This window comes from Rutilus rutilus, assembly GCF_951802725.1.
Source record: "Rutilus rutilus genome assembly, chromosome: 14".
In the NCBI taxonomy this organism is placed as follows: Eukaryota; Metazoa; Chordata; class Actinopteri; order Cypriniformes; family Leuciscidae; genus Rutilus; species Rutilus rutilus.
Window position 1 is genome coordinate 2785001 of NC_140219.1, and position 23751 is coordinate 2808751.

The window sequence follows — 23751 nt, forward strand, 5'->3', positions numbered from 1 at the left end:
GTTTATGGGTGGGTCAAATTACAAATGTAATTATATAAATTAATTACAGCTGTAATTACATGCAGGTATTTTCAAAATATAAGTACAAAAACTTGTGTACATAAGTCCATTGTTTCAAATTATTAATTTCAATGTAAGTAATTTAAAGTGGGACCATTAAACGTACTGTAACATGATATTGTTAGTAATATTTCAAGATGAACATTTACTGGACTGATGCAACTTTATATGATTATACAGACTTATTTTTTTAGGAAACAATGTTAAAGTCTCAAATATGATCATCAGGTTTATTTGTTCTTCTCTCAATCATCATTGTACTGCATTGCATTATATGTTTTAAAACCACAGAGCTTTGATCATAAAACTAAACATTTAAATATCATCTTACTAAGACATATTATTGGCAGATTTAGAGTGATGACTGATTTTTATATGCATTTTGTGTAAGTCTGCTTGCTGCTTTTATAAAATAAAAATAAGCAGCTCAGCATTACTAATCAAATGAACACTATTAACACAAGGGCTATTGAAGGTTTCCACTTGGCTCACATTGCAGGGGAAACACAATCAGTCCACTTAAACTGGATAAAATGAACAGAAAGCTTCTCAAGTTCACTAGAGGGAGACAGAGACCTACATTTAAAGAGTGCGCGTGCACGATAAATATAGAAAAACAAACATACCTGTCCTTTTCCCAGGAATTTTACAGCCTCGATTGCCCAGTTCAGTCGCTGGTTTGTGGGGTTCATAGCAGATGGCATTTTGCATAACTGACGAAAACATTATGAATTTTGACAGAACAAACAAAGCTAGAGAACGCTTGCTTGGTGTTCAACGAACTGATAGCTGGTGATAATACAATTAGGAACAGCTGTGCAAGTTGCTTTGGAGCAAGATAGTTTGGATAATATCCATATTTCTCACTAAAAACTCTGAAAAATTAGAATTTATATATTTCTGAGCCACAGTAGGCTAGTAGGTCGATGGAATCGATGTTTTTTTTTTTTTTTTTTTTAAATATTTACATTTACATTTACATTTAGTCATTTAGCAGACGCTTTTATCCAAAGCGACTTACAAATCAGGACTAAATTAAGCGAGTCATCATAAAGAGGCAAAAGACAACAACAACGCAAGAAGTGTTAAGAATACGAAGTTCAGGCATTATTCAGAGTAGCATAAGCATGATAGGTGGGATTTTAAGGGAAAGGTTTTTTTTTTTTTTATGAGTTTAGGTGCTCATGGAAGAGATGGGTTTTCAGCTGTTTTTTGAATGTTGTCAGGGATTCAGCATTCCGGATAAGGGTGGGGAGAGTGTTCCACCAGCATGGAACTGTGAATGAGAATGATCTGGAAAGTGATTTTGTGGCTTTCTGTGATGGAACCACGAGACGTCGCTTGTTGATTGATCGTAGGCGTCTGGTGGGGATGTAGGCTCGTAGGAGTGAGTGAAGGTAGGAGGGAGCTGAGCCTGTGATAGATCTGTAAGCAAGCGTCAATGCCTTGAACTTGATGCGAGCAGCGAGAGGTAGCCAGTGCAGAGAGATTAACAGAGGGGTGACGTGGGCCCTCTTGGGCTCGTTGAAGTCAAGACGAGCTGCAGCATTCTGGATCATCTGAAGAGGTTTGGTAGCACATGCTGGAAGTCCGGCCAGAAGAGCATTGCAGTAGTCAAGCCTAGAAATGACCAGGGCCTGGACGAGGAGTTGTGTTGCGTGCTCAGTTAGGAAAGGCCTGATCTTCCTGATGTTGTGCAATGCAAACCTGCATGATCGAGCTGTCTTTGAAATGTGATCTGTGAAGGTCAGCTGGTCATCAAACGTTACTCCCAGATTTCTGACCGACCTTGATGGGGTGATTGATGATGAATCAAGCTGGATGGTGAAGTCGTGCTGTAGAGACGGATTGGCAGGGAGGACGAGCAGCTCAGTCTTTGCCAGGTTGAGCTGCAGGTGATGTTCCTTCATCCATGTGGAGATGTCCGCCAGACAGCTCGAGACCCGTGCAGCTACTGTGGGATCATCTGGTCGAAATGAGAGGAAGAGTTGTGTGTCATCAGCATAGCAGTGGTAGGAGAAACCGTGTGCCTGTATGATGTGTCCCAGTGATGTAGTGTAGATGGAGAAGAGGAGGGGACCAAGAACTGAACCCTGGGGAACCCCTGTGGTCAGTTGATGTGCTCTGGATACCTCGCCTCTCCATGCGACTTTGAAGGACCTACCTGTGAGATAGGATTCAAACCAGTCGAGTGAAGTTCCTGTGATGCCCAGTGATGAGAGGCTGGACATAAGGATCTGATGGTTCACGGTGTCGAAGGCAGCAGACAGATCAAGGAGAATGAGGAGTGAAGATTTGGAAGCAGCTTTTGCAATCCGTAGGGCTTCTGTGACCGACAGTAATGCAGTCTCAGTTGAATGCCCTTTCTTGAAGCCAGATTGGTTGACATCCAGCTGGTTGTTTAGAGACAATATGTTATATCATGTACTAGATGTACATATCATATTGCAGATTATAGCCTATATTTTCGTTCCCGGATTTTTTTTTGTTTTAAAAACAAAAACAAAAAACAAAACAATCGTAAACAATCATAATAGTCAAAAATGAGAATGACCAAAATTTACCAAATAAAGTAAATATTTCTCCCAACTATGAATATAAAAAAGGTTAGATCTTATGTTTTAACAGGCTATTAATTTATTTTACATTTAGACACAGGGGCCAATAGAGGGCGCTAGGGCATTCAATTCTACTCCACCTTAACCCTTTCATGCATGAATTATGATAACCTCAGTCAGGATTTTTTTCCTGTGTGTTTTTATTGCTCTTAGGGCATGAAAAACAAGATTTGATTTGATTTATTTTTTTACTAATTTTTCAGATGTCCACTTGAGTGGACAGCATGCGTTTATGGTTTAAACTGAAGAGATACTGTATTAAATATAATATAATAATCAAACAGATATAGTGTGTGTATTTAACAAATCAATAAAAATTTTTTTAGATTAAATCATGTAAAAACTATAAAATATATACAAAAAATATAAATGCGAAATACTGCAAAGGCAATTGAACTTCATACAAGTTGAACTTGGCGTATCTTTGATATCAGAACATGAGGACGTGATTCCATCAGAAATTTCTACAGCCTGTCAAGGTACGACTGTGGAAACCACTCAGATGCTCCCTCCAGTGTACCAGAGTATGTCAATTTACCCTTATCTGATCATTCTGATTATGTTCAAGATGGACACATTTCTAGCATAGTCCTCCTCTGAGAAAACCTAGCGATAAGGTGTTTTCAATCTCATCTGAAATGAGCAGTGTTGGGGGTAACGCTTTACAAGTAACATGCATAACGCAATCAGATTACTTTTTTGATGTTACGAGTAAAGTAATGCGTTACAAGAAACGTGCATTACGTAATCACATTTTTTAAAATGTTACGAGTTAAGTCATGTCTTACAAGTAACATGTTACATAGTCAGATTACTTTTTGATCTAACAAGTAATTAATTACAAGTAACGTGCATTATGAAATCACATTACTTTTTTGATGTGAATGAAAATGACATTCTAATAATACAAATACATTTATTTACAGTCAAAAAAAGTTACTGCAGATCAAGTATTTTCAAAAACAATATTCACAGTATAAGTATGAATTGTAGCTGAAATATAGCCATTGAGTCATATGACTCATTAGATATTGCTTGATGGTGCAATATTTATTTATTTTTTGCCTACAAGAGTCTCCTAGGATAGAAGGAATGGGTGGATATTCCGGAGCAACTTGGGATTTCTGACTGACCATTGGCCATCTTGGTTTGGAGGGGGAAAAGTCGACACACAACGTCTTGCCACTTGGTGGCAATGTATAGGATGATGCACCAGGGTCCACTGTAGAGGTTGATGTGCAACTTTGCCAACGGTAAGTATGACAGATAAAAATGATTTGTATTAGCTGCATTCTCGTTTTCGGCAGTGTTTTAGAGAAAATATCAATTTTTCTGCTCATTGTGTTTCTGCTGCTGTTGTTATTAGAATAACCGCGTCGTTTGCAGCTCTTAGCGAGAGAGAGAGAGAGAGAGAGAGAGAGAGAGAGAGAGAGAAGCTGCAACGCGAAGCAGTGGGCCGCCGGGGCAGGACGTGTTTTAAAGCCTCAGTCTGCTTCTGGGCAGTCGAGAACTGCTGGGCAAAGTCCTCGACTGCGCCGCCGAAGAGGCCAGCCTGGGATATGGGGGTGTCGAGGAACCGGGTCCGCTCGGCCTCCCGCATATCGGCCAGGTTGAGCCACAGGTGTCGTTCCTGGACCACACAAGTGGACATCACCTGACCCAGCGAGCGTGCGGTCACCTTCGTCGCCCGGAGAGCGAGGTCGGTGGCGGCACGCAACTCATCAAAGAGTGCTGGGTCAGTCCTCCCCTCGTGCATGTCACGCAACAGCTGGGCCTGGTAGACCTGCAGTGTCGCCATGGCATGCAGTGAGGAGGCTGCCAGCCCCGCAGCTCTATAGGCCTTTGCCACAAGGGTGGAAGAGAACCTACAGGCTTTGGAGGGGTGATTTGGGTCGCCACGGGAAGAAGCACTCTGAGGACACAGTTGCATCGCAACAGAGCGTTCAACCTGGGGAACCCCAGTGTACCCTTTGGCAGCCGCCTGATCGAGAGGAGGCAAGGCGGAGGAGGTCGCCGAGCGATCATGGGAAGACAAAGTTGCCTTCCAGGACCTCGTGACCTCCTCATGCACGTCCGGGAAGAAAGGCATTGGGGTTGGGCGGCGACGAGGGTCAGTGGCCGCTCCCAAAAACCAATTGTCCAGCCGCGAGCGCACTGGACCAGGTGGCGGGGACCACTCTAGAACAATGGCCGCGGCTGCCCGGGAAAGCATGGCCGTCAGCTCGGGATCAGACTCGGGCAATGCTGGGACACCCGAAGGTGGCAGCACAGCCGAATCGTCACTTCCCAAGGACTCCTGCCCACCTTGTGATGCAGCGATCGACATAGAATCCTCCTCTGGAGCGCCGAATGAGACCCGCGGCAAGTCAGTGGACTGTACTGCAGGCTCATTCGGAACACTCGCGGGTTGCACGGCGCTAGAGGATGGTGTGGAGCGTGGAATAGTCGGCGCTTTGTCCCACACCGAAACCCTCAGGTCACCCTGGCCGCCAGCCGAAGTACCAGCTCTCGTGGAGCTCGTAGATCGGGGTGCGGGTGAGGGGACTCTACCACGAAGGTCATTGAGTCTCGACCGCAACCGTGCGATGGGCATGTTCCCGCAATGGGAACATGACTCATCCACAAACGCTGCCTTTGCGTGCTCGACACCCAGACACACAAGACAGCGATTGTGCCCATCAGAGTCAGAAATGTACAGACCGCAACCAGAAATACACGGGCGAGGCATCTTTAAAAAGACGTGCCGCGTGCAATGCTCTTTTGTGAAAGGAGATTTCTCCACAAATGTTGAAGCGACCAGGGAGATGAACAGACACACACTGGCAAATCACTGCACAGATAAGCAGGGAATGTGCACTCGCTGGAACTCGCCGTCACACCAACACTCGGAGAGAGGCTCGTCTCGAAGAGAATGAAGAGATGGACTCAGAATTGGCTGTGGAGTGAAGAATCAACTTGGCTCTGAAGCGAAAACATATCTGCATGTTGCCAGCGCACTTCCTTATATACCCCCAGGGTGGGGCGGAGTTACGCTATGCAAATTCCGCAGACCCATGGCATTTCATTGCCATTGGCTCGTTTTATATACTCGAAGATGATAGGCTTTCTAAGCGAAACCCCATTCGTCGTCATCCGACGTAACTCGGAGTGACAACGAAAGGGAACCACAGAACATGGGATAGTTGTATTTGCATTTAAACTATCGAATACAGAACCAGCATGAATGAAGTGTTTATTTAACTGATTGATCATAGCAGCTTTATCCTTTATTTCATCTACGTCAACCTGAATATATTCAGGAAGACTAGAGGCTACATGAGTAACTGACAAGGATTTAATTCATTTCCAGAATTCTGAGGGGTTATTTAAATTCTCTGAAACCGACTTTAAATAAAACTCAGACTTAGACTTTCTAATCATCAACGTGCACTTATTCCTCAGTGTTTTAAATGTAGACCAATCAGCAGGGTCATTTGAGAATCTGGCTTGCACCCATGATTTATTTCTCAAATGAATTAGCTCTGAAAGACTGTCTGAAAACCAGGGATTGTCTCTACCGCTGATCCTGAACTTCTTAATGGAAACATGTTTATTAGAGATAGACAAAAAAATTGATTGAAAATATTCCCATGCCAGTTCAACATCCTGAATTAGAAGTACTCTTCTTAAGTCACTGTAGTACAAATCATGCAAGAAAGCCTGCTCCTCAATTTTTTAAAATATCTTTTAAAAATATAAAGCGGGGTTTTACCTTAGGGATTTTTGTATCCCTGACACAAGCAATTACACAATGATCGCTGACATCATTGCAGAATATGCCAGTTGAAGTAAATTTGTGAGCATTATTCATTATAATTAAATCAATTAAGGTAGACTTATGCTGCACTTTAGGATTTGGCCTTTTTGGTGCATTAATAAGTTGTCTAAGGTTTAAGGAGTCACACAATTCTTTAAAACAATCAGATGTACAGGACAATTGAATGGGATACAGTATGGGATAATACATTCCATGCATCCACAAACCCAAATCACCAATTCATTCATCTTAAAGTTGTTCACAGGGCATATCTAACCACACGCATACGACATATAATGGGTCTATCACCCCACCCATATTGTAATTTCTGTGGACCAGGTTGTGTGGACACTTTGGTACATATGCTGTGGGACTGTCCTGATGTGCAAAAATTCTGGGATAGGGTGCTTGATGTTTTGTACAAGGCGTCGGGGATTTGTATCCCCAAAGATCCTGTTATTTTATTGTTGAATGACAATTCTCAATTTCCTCTATGTGAGAAGGTACGGAAATTCTGGTTAGCCGCCATGACCGCCACAAAAAAGTCTCTTGTTCAACGATGGAAACCTCCCCATGACATCTCTATTAAACATTGGCTGCACTCCTTACTGGAGATATTATACCTGGAGCTGTCATCTGCACGGACCAATCACGCTAATCCTAGGACTGTTTTGATGTGGGAGAACTGGATATCTACAGTCAAGACATTTTTGTCTAATTAATCTGAAGCTACGTATGGGTGTTATCATTAGCATTATTTTATTTGTCTTTCTCTGTATGAATTTTATTTTATCTCTTGTTATTCAGATACTGCTCAATGTCCCGAAGTGCAATGGGGTGGGTGCGGGATGAGGGCTTTATAGGGAAATTAGTAGTCGTATAAGTTTTCTTTACTTTAATGCAAATATTTTGTAAACTTTTTCAAAATAAATAAAAACACTAAATTACAAAAAAAAAAAAACAATCAGATGTTTTGAGAGCCAGTCCCAATTTAAATAGGGTGACCACCTGTCCCGCATCCTTTAAATTACAATTCTACAATAAAAAAATGTTAATAAGAAAACACTGAACATGCGCAGCGCAGCTATTATTATTGGTTCTAGCCAGAGCGGGAAAATAAACACTGAGAAAAAAAAAAAACACACAGACAAAAAATAAAAATAAAAAATAAATAAATAAACGCAACCGAAAAATGGATCTATCCGGAGCTCCCGAGAAGAAAAAGCGTCTTTGTTCGTATAATAAGGAATGGGAGAAAAAATATACATGGTTAAAACCAGTTACAGGTGACCCTAAGAAAAGGAGATTGCAGTGTATGCCACCGAAGTTTCACCATCACGCATGGAGGTGAGGGGGATGTAAGGAGGCACGGAGATGGGGAAAGTCACAAGAGAAATGCACAACAAATAAATGCTAACGCTAGCATGACAAGTTTTTTCTCTCCACCGAAAGATGGGAACCAAAATAAAATCACAGCAGCTGAAGTGACAAGTGTCTACCATAATGTGCAGCATGGTTTATCGTATAGGTCAGGCGACTGTACTACTAAACTAGCCCCAGTCATTTTCCCCGATTCAGAAATAGCAAAGAAGCTGGCTTGTGGAAGAACGAAGAGTGCGTCTATTGTTACAGGTGTGCTTGCACCAGCATCTTTAGAAACATGCTTGAAACAGTTAAATACGCCAATGATTGCAGATAGACCGGATTCTCTTCCACACTTTTCCATTGCGTCTGATGCATCAAACCATGGAACAACCAAGTTATTCCCGTTAGCATTAAGATATTACACACCTGACCTAGGAGTGCAGAACAAACTGTTGGACTTTTATGATGATTGCAATGAAAACTCTGATGCAATTTTCAACCAGGTTGTTTCAAGGCTCGAGGAGAGAAACCTGGGGTTAGAACGGATCTCTGCATACTCAGCTGATAACGCCAGCGTCAATTATGGTGTGCATAACTCTGTGTATAAAAAACTGACGGACAAGAATGCATCAATTATCAAGGCCAACTGCGTGGCCCATATTCTGCACAACTGTGGGAGGTATGCAGGCGATAAGCTGAGAATTGACATTGAGAACATAGTCACAAAAGTTTGCAACCACTTTTCGTCTTCAGCTAAACGTGTGCAAGAATTAAAGGAAGTGTTTGAGTTTGTGGACGAGGAGTACACGGCTCTTTACAAGAATGTGCCGACACGGTGGCTAAGTTTGTGGCCTGCTGTCAAACGTCTGCACGACTCCTGGCCAGCTGTCAAAAGCTATTTTTTATCTCTTGGAGAAGAGCGCTGTCCATCAGCACTTTGGAAATTGCTCGCAAATTGTGAGGATGGAGAAGACGTGCCCTGTGAACTCCAGGCATACTTGTTGTTTTTGCAAAATAGCCTCAAAGTTTTTTTCGACGCAGTGCTTAAAGTTGAGGGAGACGAGGCAACTGTGTGTGAACTTTTCGAGTTAATGACCAATCTCAAATTGAAACTAGAGCAAAGGAAAAATGATCGATTCTTTGGATTCGAGACCAGTACTCTCCTGCAAAAGTTTCCCACCACACAGGTTGCTGTTATAGAGCAGGACTTTCTTATGTTCTATGAAAGAGCGCTTGCTTACCTACACAAGTGGTTTGATTTCACTGATGGCAACTACCTAAAGCACATCTCATGCCTGGCTATCAAGAGGGAATTTAGCTTCCAAGACCTCCGTGGAGCAGCTGAAGCATTAAAAATGAGCTTTAAACTGGAAATAAACCAGTTGTATGATGAATTCTGTGTTCTTATGCCGCACGTAAAGGAAATCGCAACAACAACAAATCCTGTTGCATCTAAGTGGACAGTTCTGTTGAAGCACGTCCGTGCCCCAAACATAACAGCTCTGGTACCTTTGGCTTTGAGCATTCCTGTCACCAACGCGTTCGTGGAGAGGGTGTTTTCTCTCATGACTGCTGCGTGGACAGAGACAAGGAACCGCGCAACTGTGGACCTCATAAAAAGTGAACTCCTGGTGAAAGTGAACTACAGCTACACCTGCCAGGAGTTCTACAGACACATAATGAATGAGAAGGCCCTACTCGAAGCTGCCAGATCAGACAAAAAATATAAATTCAAGATGCACTGAATCCGGTAAGAACGCATTTAATCTTTCTAGTCTTTCCTAATGGAATTTATGTGCTTATTTGGAAATGTGCTTTGTAGCGATTATTATTTTCACTTAATTATTTAGACACGTGCTGTTAAAATATTTTTTTTACTGATATTACTATTAAATATTATTAGTGACGTTCACAGCGCCGGTCAGCGCCGTCATTAACATTTTTATAAACCCTTTTAGCAATTTAAAACATGTTAACATCACTGCAAAAAGATATCTAATAAAAAAATCTATATTTATTCACCTAGTATAATAATAGTAATTTTTCTCCCTCGTGTCCCGCAAAATCAGGTCTGCTGACCTGCAACAGAGCAATAGCCAGGTGGTCACCCTAAATTTAAATCACCCATAAGGATGAACTCCGAGTCATTTAACTTATGTAAAATATCTGATAGGGCTTTGAGAGCATCTTTTGTTGCAGAAGGAGGTCTATAACAGCCAACCACAGTAATATTAGAAACTTTTGAAATACTTTGATGGCCAATACTTCAAACTGTTTAGCTGTAGTAATTGACAAGTTTACAGAACTAACAAACTTAGATTTGACATAGATGGCCACTCCACCTCCTTTACCCACCCGATCAGTTCTGTACACTTTATAGCCATCAATAAAAATCAAATTGTCAGTTATAGATTTCTTAAGCCAGGTTTCAGTAAGAACGACTATGTCAGCATTTGTCATGTTCACCCAGATCTTAATCGTATCCAATTTAGGAACTAAACTTCTAACATTCAAATGTATAAACCCAAGACCTGTTCTACTTTTAAAATCTGAGGGAGTGGGCAAACAAGGAATAGATGTAGTAGGCCCAGGATTTGGCTGAACATTTCCAGATAACATCAATAAAAGCATTACCATACATCGTAATTTTAGTTTAACAGGAAATGATTTATCAGGACCCCCATTAACTGCAAACTGAGAAAAAGAGTCCTCCTTGCCAATAAAATAGTCATTTAACACCATAAGATTCTGAAGTTACAGGATCTCATTTACATACACTTGTAAATAGAAATTATTCAATATATGAAATGGGCTGATTGACTGATGATATAACTGAAGAATTTTCGTCGATGAAGTTAAAACATTTTCTGAAGTGTAGCAAGTACAACCGGAATTCACTCTCCTTACTGTGTCCATTTAATTCATTTAATGCAAAAAATAAGCATCAGGAATATAAGGAAATACATGATGCTGATGTATCGAGGACAAATCTGGTAGCCGTGTGGGTTTCAAACTGAACAAATTATTAAGAGGGGAGATCTATAGACCCAAAGAAACTCAGTCACTAACTTTGATAGTCAATATGCTACTGGCCTGGAAAAACTCAGCAGCAAAATTGAGTCCTTAATTCAGAAAAGCCGTTTTCCAGTAAGTGGATTCCTGATAGTCCTAGGCCTCAGCAACCCAAAAATAAAAAAATGTGTGGCCATCCAGTAACATCTAAAAATGTTTTCAACAAAAATCCCGAAATGATCATAACAATGTTGTTCTTAGAAAGAACTGCTTTGTCCTTTTTTTCAGAAGTTGTACTCCAGCAGATGGATTCCTAACAGGCCTAGGCCTTTTCAGGCACGAGTCAGAGTTCTGTGGCAATCCAGTGACATCTAATAAAAGTAGCATCCAAAGATCCCAAATTGGAAAGAGTGATGTTATTTTTGAGAGAACCATTCATTCAGGCTTAAATATGATTAAAAAAAATCTTAGATAAAAAAAAAAAAAAAAAACTCAGACCTCATACACTGACATTCAGACAACAAACTGGCTTGGCTGCCATCTTGGATTGGACTGTCTCTAGAAGGGACCCCTTCTAATTTGTAAAATGCTGTGGTCCTAGGCCCTTGAGTAAGCCCAGGAAGGCGTTTCATTAAACAAAGTTTATGCACACCCCTGAGAACAAGGAACGAGACACTGCGTCTTTTCACCATGCCTCGGGGCCTGCCTGCCAAACGACGAAAGGTGATTGTCATGTTTGCAAGGCACCCTTTTACTGGGTTGCACGTTAAAGAAGTCAGCGGTCGTCGCCGGTCAATGTGATTGCCGTAATTTGATAGTGATTTCAGACACCTGTCACACCTGAGGCGTTCCCCAAAGCATCATCGACGCAGTGTCTCATTCCCTGTTCTCAGGGAACAGAGGTTACAGTCGTAACCTAGACGTTTCTATCTATCAATTTAATGTGCATTTTATTATGACTATGGAAGACAACGGAGACCATTTTGTTCTTGAGAATGCAGAAGGAAATGTTCATAATTTTTTTACCAGAAAACATATAGCGAAGAAGCTATTGACCAGAAATGCTCATCTTATAGCTTGTGCCCTGTGAACCAATTTAGCCGAAATATGTTTATCAGTGCGAATTGTAAATAATTAACTTTATTTTCAAGTTACTTTGTGAATTTATGATTAAAAAAGCATGATATTAACATGTTTTGATACACTGAGCATTTTTTCCACAGAATGTTTGATAAATTATTACCGATTGTCCGTGTATAGCAGCGGTGCAGTGCCCAGAATTTCCTAAGAAATAGAAAATGTATTCTTGAATATTATGAACAAACATTAACACATTGAACTTTTAAGTGGTCTTACTCAGAGGGTCTCGTTAATAATAATAAATAATAATAATAAAAAAACGTTTTCCTTCCAAATGAACAAACAGATGGTTTTAAAGCTTTTGAAAGATGTTTGTCTTGGTATATATTTTTTTCCCAAAGTACCCTCACAGTTTCAAAGTGATTACACATTCTTATAGCTTGGCACTATCAAACTACTCCTCTCTTTGTACAGTGGCAGGACTTGATCAGACTTGAGGGATTTTCATTTGCATATACAGTATTGGTTCAAGGATTTAAATACCTAACATACCTGGCTGGCATGAGTGTTCATTTATCAAGAAATGTCTCATAGGCTACTCTTACTTAGTTACTATGGTCATAAATTATATATTTTATACTGATCATTATAAATATATTATAAACATATTAATTACAATTACAAAACTGGTTTCTGCTGCACTGAATGCATTTTTGGAGGCCTTACATAAACCCATACCATAAAAGCAAAGTAAACTGTAATGGAGTGTCTCAAAAGCAGAATGTATTTTATTATAATTATGCAGAGAAATAAACCATGCACACTATCTTTCCTCCAAGAAAATAATAATAATAACTTGCTAATGTGAAATATGTAGATGTAGTTCAGATGAGTTTCTGTGTCACAGTGTCTGGTTTGTGTTTCCCCGGGTGTCCACTAGAGGTCCTTGTCCCCCACGGTGTCATTCTCTCATGCACTACATTTCCCATCATCCTGTTCTGCCTAATCATTGATGATCATTGCACACAGCTGTTTCCCGTCACCTTGTTAGTATCTGTGTATATATACCCTGTCTGTTTCAGTCCATGTCACAGAGTTGTTGTTATTCGTCACTACACTTCTGGTCTGTGTTTCCTAGCCTGTTCTTGTTTTGTTTCTTGTTTATTTGTTATTGGACTGCTATTATGGATTTTGACCCCTGCATGGATGACTACGAATTGGATTGCCGTAACAATAAATATACTGCTAATGGATCTTACTGTTTCCCGTGTGTGTTCCATGACAGAACGACTCCGTCCAAACATAGATCCAGCGGTATGGATTTTCGGGACTCTTCCCCAACCATGAGGACAGAGAGGAGGCAGCAGAGGGGGAATTCGCCAGTGGACGAGGTCCCTCCCCGCATGAACATTTTTGAAATGCCTGCATGGCATTATGGGCCCACCAGACTGAGGAGGCCATGGCGGTCAACAGCCCAGAGTTCTCTTCGCTGCTGGTCCCGTCCAGCCCAGAGCCTGCACATCGCCATCAGAAACGGCGGAGGAGGAGGAAGACCTGCGGCCTCCCCAAAGACCCGGAGGTCGTCCCCGTGCAGGCCGCTGTGGTACTGGAGGAAATCTGTGAGGAATTATGTGTCAGATGGATTAAAATGGTTGACCTGAGGGCTGAGATTGAAAGAATAGTTAAAAAATACTATTCTGCCAAGGGAAAGAGCGGCTCGATTTATAAATGACGTAGGTTTGTTAGGACCAGGGTATGGATATAAAATTAAAGGAGGTATAACAAAGCCAAAGAGGCAGTGCCAATGACTTTTTGCTATTTCCTATTTCCTATTACCAATTATAGAGGCAGTAATTATCATTAATAGTGATCATGATGAATATTTGGAAGTAGATGAAGTCCTTAGGAGATTAATAACAGCAGGTTTCAAGCCTAACTATAACAAAATCGAAATAGGTCGAGAGAAGGTTGATTTCCTGGGGTTTGAAATGTCAGGTGTAGACCGCAGCCTTGCACAAACCAGAAGAGAGAAATTAGAGCAGCTAAGACAAAGTTCCCTTGTTAGCTTGAAACAACTACAGAGTTTCATGAGGCATCTAAATTTTATCAGGGATTTGATTCCTGGGTATATGCAAAACTTGCAAAACCACTTTATAGTGCAACAAAAGGCAATGAATTGCATTGGAATGATGAGCTAGAGCATATTAGGTTGAAATGAATAGATTTAGCATTATCATCAGGGAAAATTGCAAGAAGAGAACCAGAGCAGAAACTGATAGAAGTTGTAGAAAATAATAAAGATGAAATAGAACTGGTATTGTACAACGAGAGGGATAGAAAAAACCCAATCCAGTTTATGTCATACCGAAAACCTGCTAATCAAGCAAAACTGGAACCAAAATCAGCTCCTGATATTCTGGCTAGCATAGCTAAATGTTTGATCCCAATAAAAACGTTGGCATTGGACCAACAGATTATGATAGAGTCTAAAGGAGAAGGTATTACTCAATTAGTTAGAGAAGCTAAAAATGTAGTGAGCGAGGCTCCTAAAGTACATCAGTTCACCTGGGCAAAATGGAGTAAACTGTTACAGGATACTCAATTAGTTTTTGGGCAAAGTAAAATTAATTAGAAGGATAAAATGACTGAAATCCCTAAAGGAACCAGTATTTGTTATTTTACAGATGGTTCAAAAGAAGGCCAAGATACTTGGTGGGCTTTCATCAGGAAAGAACGAGGTCGCACAGTTTACAGGCAGAAAGGTCAACTGCCGGGCGAAAGTTCAGCACAGCTGGCAGAAGTAACCGCAGTGGAAAAGGCGTTAAGGCATTATGAAAGACAGTGGAAGCGTGAATGCGGTTATTGTCACAGATAGCGACTATATTTTCCGTGCGCTGACAACAGACATTGAAACGTGCAAAATGAACAGCTTCTGCACTGCGAAAGGCAAACCATTGGGGCATGATGTCATCTGGAGACGCATTGCAGAACTGTTGGAGGAAGTGAAACCGCACGTGCTGCATCAAAGCAGTCACACCGTTCAGTGCACCCCGGCAGCGAGAGGAAATCAGGAAGTTGACAATTATGTAAGAAACAAAAATGTCCGAGCTGTTACTAAGCAGAGTGAGGTTATTGAAAAGCTTCACATTGATTTATTACATCCAAGTTTAAGTTATTTATCAAAGTATTGTAAAGCCACAGGAGTTAACATACAAAATTTGAAAACAACTTATTTAAAAATTAGAAAAAGCTGTCCAGAATGTAGAAAAGTTATGACAAGCAGATATAATGAGTATGGATCAAATAAAACTGAAAAAGAAAATGAAGAGATCAGTGCAGATTTTGGCGGACCAATCAGACCACAGACTAAGCAAAAGAATTGCTATTTTTTAGTACTAGTGGATAATTGTACAAATTATCTTCAAATATATCCATGTAGACAGGCCACTGGCTCAGTGGTGGTAGAAGCACTGAAGCAGTGGGTCAGGTACAGAGGACCACCGTTGAGATTTCGTGGGGACAATGCAACGAATTTTATGGGACGTGAAGTGGAAGATTATTGCAATGAGGTTGGAATCAAGTTAAGAAAAAGTGTGAAGTACGAACCGTGCAGCAATGGATTAGCAGAAAATTGCGTTAAAAGGGCTAAGGAGTTTTTCATCAAAAACGAGAAATTGGGGGAATGGGACACATTAATTGATCAATGTACCCATTTCCTGAATTATAGGATAAAGCCCAGTGAGCTCAAAATTGAAGATCAGCCTGATCAAGGGGATTTCAGTGGAAACCCATTTAAGGTAGGCGATCAGGTAATTATATTACATAAAATCAGGGGAAAGCGTTTTAAACATAAAACGGGAACCGTTGACACTGTGATTGAGGTCACTTCAAATACTAGTGTGAGGCTAGAGCATAACGGTATTTGGTCATGTCGTCAGTTAATAAAGGCATCTTGAAACAGGTGGTATTTGAGCAAATAATCGAATCAAAGACTGGATGGGTCCAATGTCAGAATGTGGCAGTTTGACTGTTGAAAGTCAAAAAATGGCATGAACAATGTCCTAATGGTACCATCAGTAAGTTGATACCACATACTAGCTGTTGTATCTGTGAAGCAGGTGAGATAGCTGAATTACACTGGGAAGGCCCGAATGAAAAGAGGCCGAGCAGAGGGAGTTTGAGAAATTCTCCTAGAATGAGGGGACAAAATTATTTTCCTTGGTATAATCCAGAAGGGAAAATAGGACACTGTGCGCTCGGCGAAGTCTCAGTGTGTGGGAACTGCAGACTTGGAAAACAACAATGGGTCATCCAGAAAATACAGACCGAAATGAACGGTTGTGTATGCTTAACCTGTGAAATCTGTCAAGAGAGACTTATTTTACTAGGTTCAAAATGCTCCTGTATGTTTAGTGAGTCTAAACTGGAACAGTGTGACAGATGTAAAAAGCTAGAAGAGCAGAGATGGGTACGGACAGTCAGCAAAAAGGCAGTCTGGTTAACCCGAAAATCGAAGTTAGCCATGGGATGTGTTTCCCAAGGGAAAATTATGACCTGTTGGGTTAGCAATCCGATTTCATTAATGAATGATGATGAGAGAGAATGGCTATATCGACTACTTGGTTTGATGAAGTTACCAAGCCCATCTTACACTGAGCTTTGGAGGAAGGTTCATGTTTGGCAAAAATTGCTGACCGTTATTACATGTTTGGACGCATGGGAAAAAGTCGTGTCACATAATCTTATTGATCCTAACAGGTTAATACTTGTGAAAAGAGAGGTCAGTATGAGCGCAGCAGAGTCGAACAGGTCGTAATCTCTGAAATGAAGAATTTAGAATTAAATTCAAAAGACCATAACTGGGAAACCAGGATGTGGGAATCAGGGGTTCGAGAAACTGAAATAACCATATTAGCCAGATCACAGCTGATTATCACTGGGAAAACATGGTTTAAGATCAAGAATGATGCATCGAAAATAATGCACATGACGGTGAATCTTTGTTGCACTAGAGGATTTATGGGCGTAGGAACGTGCATTCAAGGCATTCAAATCGACTGGAAGACTGTGAATAAGTCCATAAAAGAACGAATGGGAGACTGGCTGCTCAGAAAACGTAAATAGGGACAGGTAGGAAAAATCTCTGTTTTCTAATCGACAGGCAAAGATGACTACAGGGGGACGGAGAGGAAAGAGGCTGAAACTTAAATACAGACGGCTCTCCCAAGAAAAGAGGAGAAACTCCCAGGAGATCATGGCAGGGATAAGTATGATCTTCATCCTCGTAATAGTCATCTTGGCCGGATTCGGAACAAAAGAAACAGAAGAAACCTATACTGTCTTTCCATGTGAGAAAATAGCAAAAATAGCTAAATTACATTGCTACAACCAAACGATAATGAATAAAGGGTCGGCCTTAAAATTAGCAGGAATAACATATAACCCAGAGAACAATGCTAATGTAATGAGAAACTGGATTAAAGACATAGACCCAAAATATTGGTATTGTACTAATAAGGGTAGTTTTATAAATTCAGTCATGGATTACAGTCCTATCGCATCAGGGGGAAAAACCGTAATGACGTGGGACAAATTAGAAGTACTGAATAAAACGCATGTGTTACTAAGTGGACAAAGACTGAATAACAGTGCAGACAGAAATATCAGCCTAAAGAATTTTGATTTAATCTGGTGGACTTACTTGTATGGAAAAAGTATTTCCACTTTATACTGGAACTGTGAAACAAGAAAAGCTTCTATAAAACGACTTAGAGTATTAGTTGGGGGAAATGATAATAAATTAGAGGTACCTGACAATATAATAGAGGATAAAAGAACAAAATCACCAAAATTGAGGCCCATAGAAAAATCGGGTAGCAAAATAAATGAAGTAATAGCAGTAGCAAAAACCACAAGATGGATGGATTAGGATGAGAGAATTTAGAGACAAAGTTCTTATTCATTCAATTCATAAAAAGAAGGGAAGGGAATTTCACGAAAAAGTGGAATGCAACGGATTGGTACGGAGGACCTTGTACCAGACATGAATATGTTATAGAAATAGTCAGAAGTTCAAAAGGAAGAAGGAAAGCATATAAATTGGACTGTGTAAAGGAGTTTAACTTAGGAACAGAAGTTTTATTAAACTTCTAGCAAAGAGACAGGATAATCAAAATGTTGAATTTTGGAGTGATCGGGTAAAAACTGGAGATGCATATCCATGCACAGCAGGAATGTTTAATGAGTGGAAGTACATAACATTTAGTGCACCTATTATGCAATCGTATGCAGCAGTTAATAAAAATAAAACCACGGTAAGGAACTATATGTCTTGTAATTACGAAGCGTTCGAGGGAAACAAGTGGAAAGGTGAGAATCTGAAGATAGTTCCATTAATTTTGAAACAGATGTTAGGAGAAACACAAATAAGAAAAATATGTGCTATCGTTCCATTTATAAGTTATGTAAGTGAATGGAAAGATTTATTAAAACCCGTCGATGATTTTCTTGAATCAGAAAGTATAGCTGGACATTGGGTCCATAGAATGGACTTTTGGACGAAAACCAAAGGACCGACAAATCTGACCCTAACTAAATTCATCGCTAAAGTTGTGAAAAAAGCATTTGAAGACATGGGTGCGAAAATTAAGGAAATAGCTAATCAGATTTGGAACATAATTTTGGATAGCTGGGAGATTCAAAAAATATTATATCGTCGTATATTGTATAATTGGTACAATAGTGATGGTTTGTGTAACAGGAGTCGCATTCAGGTCACTGGGGGTGTGTGTGAAATGTCGGCAGTTACAACAGGTGGCCAGAAAAGCGAGATATCGTAAGATCTCTCTGGCAGCTGATTTTTCAGAGTCGGAAACTGACGTAGAATCCGAAGAAGAGCTGAGGGTTTTTGCTAGTTAAAAAGGGGCACTTAAGGGATTTTAAATTAAAAGGCATTTTTTGCAAATTTCGGTCTGTCCACATGTGAAATTTGACCAAAAACAAAGTTAGGAAAGGAACAAATAGGCGATATATCAGTACCAGAAGGACTATTAAAACACTTGGTAATGGATTATGTGGACATGATATAGATGGGTAAAGGCACTGATATCAGCAGAGGAGGGGCAGGAGCAGAAATTAAATTTATACCACTGAAGTTGAAGTATTCCTTAGATTTGAAATCCTATCAGAAATAGGTTCAGATAATGGGTCAGCATTCATCCCAGGAATATTGAAGATTGAAATGAATTATATACGAATAAATTACACACAAGGAAGTTTTAATAATAAGTAAGTTATAATGCTAATGGTTTAAATGGTTGATAACATTTGTTTCTAGATTGGTAGATATACAGAAAAAGAAATGTACATATAATGAATATGTATAGTGCAAAAAGTTATTTTCTAGAGTTATTTTTTCTAATTGTCTAATGAGTTTATTGAATGACTTGTATGAGGTAAATGTAACATTGCTCTCAAAGCTTTCTTAGTTTGAGTGATTACATGCGACATAGTTTATGATAGTTTATTTAGAAATTAGTAAAAAGGAAGAAATGATATTCAGTTAAGGTATTCTTGAACTGAGGGGCTACAATGAGGAGCTAAAACACGCGGCATTAAAAATGTCAAAATTATATTTATTGTTTAAATTTGGCAGAATTTGAAATATAAACTTTATAACAAAGCACAAAGCAATTTATTGGATAGAAGGTGCACTACAATGTTCTGTTCGTTCATCAACTAAAAATGACTGACTAAATTGATTTTTCGAATTTAAGAATTTATATTATTCCTTCATAAAAATAAGAAGCAATTAAAAATGCGAGATAGTTATTTTAACCCAGGCCTATAAGCTACCTTCCTAACTGTGATTGATTATGATGATATATTATACATGCATGCAGCCTCCTCCATAACGAGCCTTGATTCAGTCTTACACGCTTTATTACAAATGCAAAATCTCTTACTCATCATTGCATTCTTTATGAGATGGTGGGTTGGACATCACTAACTATACGAAGAAAACAGCATTGGTACATTTTTCTATTTATAAAGCAATGCTAGGTAAACTTTCAGCGTATCTTTATACTCTTCTTTGTGTTAGTTCTGGCAGTTACCAGCTACACTCTTCAAAGTGTTTGCTTTTAAATGTACCTAGAGTTTTTACAGAACTGGGGAAAACTGCATTTTCCTATCATGGACCCTGGGCATGGAATAATTTGCAAAAAGATTTAAAACTAGACAAATTGGTGTCTATTGGTGAATTTAAAGGCATCAAAGACAGTGGTAATGAAGGCTTGTGATTTTTTTGTTGCTGTTGAGAGGATACTATGTTCTAATATTTAGTTTTATTTTGCATTTGTTGTATTACATGTTGTCTAACTGTATGGCTGCTACCTTGGCGAGGTCTCTCTTGTAAAAGTGTAAATTTTAATCTCAATGAGACTTCCTAAGGTAAATACTTTTTTTTTTCTCTTTTTTTTTTAAATAGAGAATGTGGCGAGGGAACCCGAAGGAGCCCCAGCCAATCACTATTCAGGGGAACATACTCACCCAAAATGCCTGGAAGGCCTGACCTGGCGTCACTTACATTGGACACTTCAGTCTGGCCAACTTCCTGTCTGTCCGAAGACAGAGCCTCTGGACACTTGCCTTTAGATAAGGCATCCAACCCGAGGGACTGCGAAGTTGACAGTGAACCACTCGGCCCAGATCTCAGAGATGGGGTATCCAGGAGAGCTTGACTCAGCATAACGCTTACAACCCTTGCCAGTGAGGGGAGTTTCTCTGCTCGATGCACAGATCTACCCAGCGCTTGTGTTTCAAAGCACAGAGATATGTTAGGTATTTATATCCTTGAGCCAATACAGTATATGCAAATGAAAACCAGTCAAGTCAGATCAAGTCCTGCCACTGTAGTAGATAGTGCCAAGCTATAAGAATGTGCAATCACTATGAAACTGTGTGAGGTTTCTTTGAAAAAAATATATAGCAAGGCAAACATCTTTCAAAAGCTTTAAAACCATCTGTTTTTTTCATTTGGAAGGAATGAACCATTTAGGCCTATGTTTTTTAAAAACGTCACAATAAGCAGATGCGTTCCTGTTGGCTACATATAACAGCAAAAGAGTCATCAAAATGTGGACTTGTGTCCCAACAAGTTGATTAGTGGGAAAAGTAAAAAAAAAAAAAAAAATTAACGAGACCCTCTGAGTAAGACCATTTAAAAGTTCAATGTGTTATTGTTTGTTCATAATATTCAAGAATACATTTTCTATTTCTTAGGAAATTCTGGGCACTGCACCGCTGCTATACACGAATTTCTGACGGCAAGCCAACAATCAGTAATGATTTATCAAACATTCTGTGACTTTGGCTAAAGAGAAAAGGAAAAAATGCTCAGTGTATCAAAACATGTTAATATCATGCTTTTTATCCATAAATTCACAAAGTAACTTGAAAATAAAGTGAATTATTTACAATTCGCACAGATAAACATATTTCGGCTAAATTGGTTCACAGGGCACAAGCTATAAGATGAGCATTTCTGGTCAATAGCTTCTTCGCTATATGTTTTCTGATAAAAACTCTGATGAACATTTCCTTCTGCATTCTCAAGATCAAAATGGTCTCCATTGTCTTCCATAGTCATAATAAAATGCACATTAAATTGATAGATAGAAACGTCTAGGTTACGACTGTAACCTCTGTTCCCTGAGAACAGGGAACGAGACACTGCGTCGATGATGCTTTGGGGAACGCCTCAGGCGTGACAGGTGTCTGAAATCACTATCAAATCAAAACGCAGTGTCTCATTCCTTGTTCTCAGGGGTGTGCATAAACTTTGTTTAATGAAACGCCTACCTGGGCTTACTCAAGGGCCTAGGACCACAGCATTTTACAAATTAGAAGGGGTCCCTTCTAGAGACAGTTCAATCCAAGATGGCAGCCAAGCCAGTTTGTTGTCTGAATGTTAGTGTATGAGGTCTGAGTTTTTTTTTTTTTATTATATATATAAGATTTTTGTAATCATATTTAAGCCTGAATGAATGGTTCTCTCAAAAATAACATCTCTCTTTCCAATTTGGGATCTTTGGATGCTATATTTTTATTAGATGTCACTGGATTGCCACAGAACTCTGACTCGTGCCTGAAAAGACAAGGGCCTGTTAGGAATCCACTGGTGTGAATGCTAATCTTTATAGTTATCATTCTTGGTGTGAATGGGCCTTAAAAGTGATTCCAATGATAGAGTTCCTCTGTGTCGTTATAGAACGATTAGTAAAACTTCAGTTATAGTTATCTTTATAGTGTGAACTTGCCTTAGTGTGTGTGTGAAGTTTTAGCTCAAAATACCCCACAGATATTTTTATAAAGCATGTTAAAACGATCACTTTTTGAGGGTGAGCAAAAAAAAAAGCTCCCGGCACAGGGGGCGGAGCTACAACAGCTTGTGTCCTTTACCTCACACACACATGCACTGAAAATAAAAAAAAACGTTTAGTCTTTTATGTTCAAACCGGAGTCAGAAAGATGAAGAGACTCAAGAAGAAGTGACAGCATTATCTTCTAGTCATTGATTAGCATATTCTGTCTTGATAATCTATAAATCGTGTTCGATAATCTATAATCTATAAAGTCCTGCATTGCTCGCGCGCTTCAAAGTCGGGTGGATTCTGATTGGCTGTCGATGCTTTCATCATTCATCAGGTTGGGGAAAAAATAATTCTAAAAGTGATTCAAATGATATCTTTCCTCTGTGTGTTAACATATTAGTTGTGGTGTGTACTTCCTATTCTCAAATAATTAGAATGTTAATTAAAACTTTATAGTTTTAAGTCAGCGTCCTTGGTGTGAAGTTGGCCTTTAGTGTAAAACAAAATATGTTTTTATCATAATCAATCTATAAATTCTCTGTTAAATTTGCTAATTGATTTCTAAGCAAAAAAATAAATAAAAGATATCAGAAACAGGTCAAGGACAATCGCCCTTTAAATAGCCTAGATGATGCATGTTCTTCTCACTCATTCTTTCCCTCCCTTTCTTCCACTCTAAAAGAAAGAAAAGCCCTCACTTGCTCTTGTAAACCCTCGAAATAAATCTCATCAATAGGCAAAGGACTCTTACAATCCCTCTCGCATGCTGAAATACGACACACATCAATGTTCAAATATATTCAGCAATATTCCAACTATATTCTGGTTGTGTCCTCTGATAACCATCAAGAACATCAGCATTTTTGTAATCACCTAATTAAGATTTCTTTCGGTAGGTCCTAACAATATGAGCTGATGTGCGATATGTAAAAGCAGTGTTTGGAATATGCAAAGCACTTCATTAATATTCATGCATGACAATTATAGTGCAATCAATTAGTTGATTTTATGTCACAATATTAATATACTTGCAGCATGCAGCGTTACATGAATAGGCTTGCATTCATTACGATCTTCTCTTTGCGATGCTTATGCAGACTGTGCTTTCTCTCGCCATCAGCTTTGAAGTGGACATGCACGTTTGTGTGTGAAGATCAGACAACGAAGCGGACATGCATGTGTGTGTGAAGATCAGACAATGAAGTGGACATGCACGTGTGTGTGTGTGAAGATCAGAGAGTGAAGTGTGGACATGCACGTGTGTGTTAAGATCAGACAGAGTCGGACCGCGAAGCTAGCGTTTGTTTGAGGGGAACAAATGAGTCCCAGAAGGCACTTACAGATGGTCAGGAGCGGTTATATAACATACCAAGACTTGACAGTTCCCGAAAGTGCAGAAGCACAGGTAGATCCAGTCAGTTTTAATCATTGTGTCTATATTAATGCG